Source organism: Rhagoletis zephyria, unplaced genomic scaffold, assembly GCF_001687245.7.
Source record: "Rhagoletis zephyria isolate East Lansing unplaced genomic scaffold, Rhagoletis_zephyria_1.1 Rzeph_scaffold_00251, whole genome shotgun sequence".
NCBI lineage: Eukaryota > Metazoa > Arthropoda > Insecta > Diptera > Tephritidae > Rhagoletis > Rhagoletis zephyria.
The window spans coordinates 128,023-134,031 of NW_016157335.1; positions in this window are offsets into that span (position 1 = coordinate 128,023).

A 6,009-nucleotide genomic window follows, 5' to 3' on the forward strand; every position below is an offset into this window, starting at 1 on the left:
AAGTTTATCTCACTATATCCAACTGAACGTTCTATCGAAGATGTTTGAAATAGGGGTAACTCCACCCCTGCTTACCATGTAGCGGTAGTTTTCGGAAAGGTGAAAAACTATATTGAATACTTGCGCTGGGTATTTAATGTTCGGCTCCGCCCGAACTTAGACTTTTTTACTTGTTAATAAATAATTTAGGTGAGTAAATTAGGTGATTTAGTTAAGTAAAAAATGTAAAGGTTAGTAATTTTTAATAATGTTTTTTTTTTGTACTTGAATTTAAAAATTGGAACATTGTATCCAATAGAAAGTTTTTAAAGGGTCGTAAATCAGGGCCACTAAATAACTGCTCGCTCGAGGAGACAAACTTGAAAAACTTGGAACTTGACAAAATTGTAAATTCTTTTCGATTGACGCTGCACGAGTCGAGAGGACTTTCAGTTATATTGTTTTTTTTTTATTGCGGATGCAATAATTCTTCTTTGAGAACTGCATCGGGCTACAAATGTCGGATGTATCCTCCTGACTTTCATCTTCACAATCTAGTATCATGGCAAGATCGTTGTTTAAACACCGTTGTTTTCCAAAGAATTCTTCATTCTCATTCTTTTGGTTGTTTCTGAATTTGGAGAACCTGTAACGTCAACCGCGTTTTTCGATTTTAGTTTTTATAATTCATTTTTAATCCTTTCTTCTGTGACTGGCCAGATATACGTTTTATCAGTGCACTCGCACAATATTCCAGGGACCGAAAATAACCGCTTTTTTTATCAGTTAAACTTGGCTTAATATTTTTTATTCCGAAATAAAAGTTTTTTTCTGGATAATAAACAAACAGCTTATAAAAATTAACCAAATTTAGTATCATGCGAAAGAGGACTGAAATAGCTTTTAAACAGAAATAACGAACAAAGGTTACCACCTCTATTTATATTTTTTTATATCATTTAATACTAAAGAAATTCATATACCTGACCCAAGGTTTGTTCTATGATAATTAATTAACTTTTTTGTATTGAAATATTTTTCAATAGGTGCCTNCTATATCCAACTGAACGTTCTATCGAAGATGTTTGAAATAGGGGTAACTCCACCCCTGCTTACCATGTAGCGGTAGTTTTCGGAAAGGTGAAAAACTATATTGAATACTTGCGCTGGGTATTTAATGTTCGGCTCCGCCCGAACTTAGACTTTTTTACTTGTTAATAAATAATTTAGGTGAGTAAATTAGGTGATTTAGTTAAGTAAAAAATGTAAAGGTTAGTAATTTTTAATAATGTTTTTTTTTTGTACTTGAATTTAAAAATTGGAACATTGTATCCAATAGAAAGTTTTTAAAGGGTCGTAAATCAGGGCCACTAAATAACTGCTCGCTCGAGGAGACAAACTTGAAAAACTTGGAACTTGACAAAATTGTAAATTCTTTTCGATTGACGCTGCACGAGTCGAGAGGACTTTCAGTTATATTGTTTTTTTTTTATTGCGGATGCAATAATTCTTCTTTGAGAACTGCATCGGGCTACAAATGTCGGATGTATCCTCCTGACTTTCATCTTCACAATCTAGTATCATGGCAAGATCGTTGTTTAAACACCGTTGTTTTCCAAAGAATTCTTCATTCTCATTCTTTTGGTTGTTTCTGAATTTGGAGAACCTGTAACGTCAACCGCGTTTTTCGATTTTAGTTTTTATAATTCATTTTTAATCCTTTCTTCTGTGACTGGCCAGATATACGTTTTATCAGTGCACTCGCACAATATTCCAGGGACCGAAAATAACCGCTTTTTTTATCAGTTAAACTTGGCTTAATATTTTTTATTCCGAAATAAAAGTTTTTTTCTGGATAATAAACAAACAGCTTATAAAAATTAACCAAATTTAGTATCATGCGAAAGAGGACTGAAATAGCTTTTAAACAGAAATAACGAACAAAGGTTACCACCTCTATTTATATTTTTTTATATCATTTAATACTAAAGAAATTCATATACCTGACCCAAGGTTTGTTCTATGATAATTAATTAACTTTTTTGTATTGAAATATTTTTCAATAGGTGCCTTTGCTCGTTTAGACATTTCAGTTTTAAAGCTATTTAAGTCATCTTTCATTTGATACCAAACTTGTTTAATTTTAGTCGGGAATAAAAAATATTTGGCCAAGTTTAACTCGTAAAAAAATAACTGTAATTTCCTGTCCCTTCAATATTCGTATTCGCAAAAGATCCGCATTGATTTTTGCGAATGCGAAAGCGAATGCGAATGTTAAAATTAATGCGGAAGCTCCGCGGTTGCGAATGCGAAAGCGAATATTCGCAACAACCCTGCTAGAGACAATCAGATCGGACTAGCCTATCAAGGAAATTTATTAAACCGAGGAGGTTTGTTGCTTTTTCGCAATTAGCTACCAAAAGTGGCAAAATCAGTCCCTTCGTAATGAACGTTAACTGTTGTCACTCTAACCGGAATGATATTACCACCATATACTTCTAGTTGTTGTTCTGTGGGTGAGCACTTTGGTTGACCCAGTGTACGATAACTTTGAGACCCAATAACCGAACACGATGCTACTGTATCTACTATCTCTACCATAATTTTCTTCCTTTAGCTTTCGCATGTGAGTACGGTGTCCAATGTACAGATTTCTTCAAAATTCTCTGCTTCACTTGACTTGACAATGTTAACGTTGTTTTGTCGTAGTTGCTTATTTGAGTTAACCGCCGACTTGCATACCGACGCGATGTTCCCAACTTTCGAGCACCGATTTCACCTGGTTTTGTTTTAATAGTGATGACAATCTTAGCGTTTATGAGAAATAGAACATCCAGGGCACAACTGCAACGACTGCTTATTAAACTTGCGATTTGATGGTCTAGGATGATATCCTGGTTACGATTTAGTGACTGCGTTCACGGTAATTGTCTTGGCTTCATGAATTTCGGTGCACGTGCGTGGCTTCATATAATTCCGCAATGTTGAGGACTTCCTCCAAGGCCGGATTAAATTTTTGAAGGGCTGCCGTTGTTCTTACTCATGTGGAGTACGGATAGCAATCATATCGCGAATTTTACTATTAGCATATGACTCATCATCTGCCTCGATCATTTGAATAAGCAGTCTTTTGCGGCGCCTTTCAGTTCAGCAACCCCGTCACTATACGACTGATCGGGTTTCATAAGAGTGCGATAAAATTAGAAGCGAGCACTTAGTACGTGCACCTACTCAACAAAATGATGTGTCAGCGCGGTAGTTATTTGAATGTTTTCTCCTTTAACTTGCCGTCAAATAACTTCTGCTGCAGTTCTACGGTTTCACCTCCAATCCAGGATAGGATACACGCTCGTTTTGCGTTATCATCACTCATGCTATGAGCTTCAAAATGTTGTTCCAACTGCAATACGTACTGCTCCAGCGATCTGAAGTTTTATTGAACTTATAGAAATTTGGGATTGCTGTTCCTTGTCTTTCGCCACTCGTATGTCGCTCTGAAGTCTTGCATCATTTTCGCATCTGCATCTATTAAGCTTTTAATGAATACTTCATTGGATGCTTAGAAGTTATTTACAAGTGCTTGAATTGCCTTTTCATCCATGATACCAAATTGAGGTTATGTTGCTCACATGGGTTTGAAAGTTACTTTCTTTTACAACCTCGTCGCCAAATGAATAAAGTTTCGAAACATGTAGCAATTAAAAGTCAGTGCAGATTAAATACTAAGGTGCTTTATTGAATTCGATGTAGATTCCCTGTAGTCAAATGTACTAGTTGTAAACTACTTCTCAACTAGTATGAACCGCATGCCCAACTAGTCAGCCAACTATCTTTTTTTCATGCAACCAACTGGTATTTTTAACATGGGGATGTCCTACGAGATGGTCAGAAATATACCAGTCTCATACTAGACAGAAAAATACTAGTCAAATTGTGGACCAAAACAACTACTTTGGGAGTCAAAAAAATAAAATGAATTCATGAATATACAATAAAAAACTTTTAAGTACACTTTAATTTATTACACATTTTTATTTAGCAGCCTTAGATTTGCCAATAAATAGTGTTAAATTTTTATTAAATATTCTTAATTTTTGTCTATAGTTTGCCTTGATGATTAATAATAGAAATTAATCAAATAATTATAATCGTGTAATTAAAACAAGTCAAAAATAATTGAAAATGATCAAAAATAACGAAACAATGATGTAATTAAAATTAATTAATTAATTAACATTTTTTAAGTAATTAATTACTTTTTTAAGTAAGAATTTTGTAAGTAATTAATTATATCGGTATTTAATCATTAAACGGTTATCCAAACAAAACCATGCTTTAATTAATAATCATTATGAATACTAATTATTATTTAACAGGTATGGTATAATTGCGAGTACGTACTCGCTTTAACGGTTTAAAATATAGCCAAATAAAAGTTATAATATTTTGTGTACTTTATTGTATTAAACTGTCGAAGTCAAATAAAATAGGACATGAATAAATCATTTTGTACTTGGTACAAGTCTGGTCATTTTCGAACTAGATCGGTTTCTGTCATGAAATTCTAGTTGTAAACTAGTATTTTTCCTGACTAGTTTGGGATTTCACTGCAGGGTTAATACAACACGGGAACCGCTCTGAAATGTGCTAAAGCACGAAGTGAAGTACAACGTTAACATATGTCAAAATGGGGAGTTACCATCTCGTTCATTAAACGATGATTATATAACGCACACTATGGTTCCTGTTCGAAAAATTTTCAAAAAGATAAAAACTGAAAATCTATTTTTTCCATATTTTGTCTAATTAGCTAAATTTGGGGCATGAAAAGCTGAATTTAATTTCATGGTATGCTAGAAACTCTTCAAGAAAAATCGGGGAAATTGGTATATTGTTAGCAATGGATTTTTTAAATTATTTGAATGTGTATATAATTTTGACCATGTTTTAGGATTTTAATATTACATATGGAAATGGCCTTAAACAAGATATAAACAATTAAGAAAGTCTAAGTTCGGGCGGAGCCGAACATTAAATACCCGGCGCAAGTATTAAATATATGTTTTTCACCTTTCGAAAAGCTACCGCTACATGGTAAACCGGGGTGTATCCATTTTGAGTAAATTAACGTCCTTAAATTTCGAAATATTGAAGTTTCAAGCAATTCTGAAATTTACTGTTATATGAAAAGCGGCCGTAATTTTAGTTCGATTTCAATAATTTTCAACGTTTTGCTTCTATGTGGCAAGCACAATAACCACACCGAGTTTGGTACAAATTGATAGAACGGTTACCGAGATACATATATGTGATCATAAGTGGGCGGTGCTACGCCCATTTTTCAAAATTTTATCCTAAACGTATTTCTTGGTAAGGAATTGTTGCTAGCATCAATTTTGAATAAATTAGCTTCAATAATTACTGATTTATCGAAGATTTCGCATTTCTCTAAATTACCGTTATATGGGATGTGGGCGTGGTTTTTGTCCGATTTTAAAAATTTTCGGCCGTTTCGTATGCTATACCAAGGTTAACAACTGTGCCCAGTTTGGAACATCGGTGCAGCGGTAACCAAGATATACACATGTAACCATAAGTGGGCGTGGCTACGCCCATTTTCCAAAAATTTATAATATTCTTATTTTTCGTCTAAAACTTATTGTAAATATCAATTTTGAGTGAATAATCTTCAGCAGTTACTAAAATATCGCAGTTTTCGTATTTCTGAAAACTACCGTTATATGGCAGGTAGGTGTGGTTATTGTCCGATTTGGCCCATTTTCAACACCGTCCGTCCTACGCCGGAAAGAAGTGCACATACCAAGTTTCGTTAAGATATCTCAATTTTATAATAATAATCCCAACGGTTTTTACCCTCCATTCCCGCCCATCCGCACGAGGGGCGCAGTCCGCATGACGTACGGAACCAATATTTTAAATTTTTGTGCCGAGTCACGATAGGCAGGAGTTTGTTAAGTGTCGAGATCTAAAACTGTTCAGCTACAGAACTAAATTCATCAGCTGATTTTA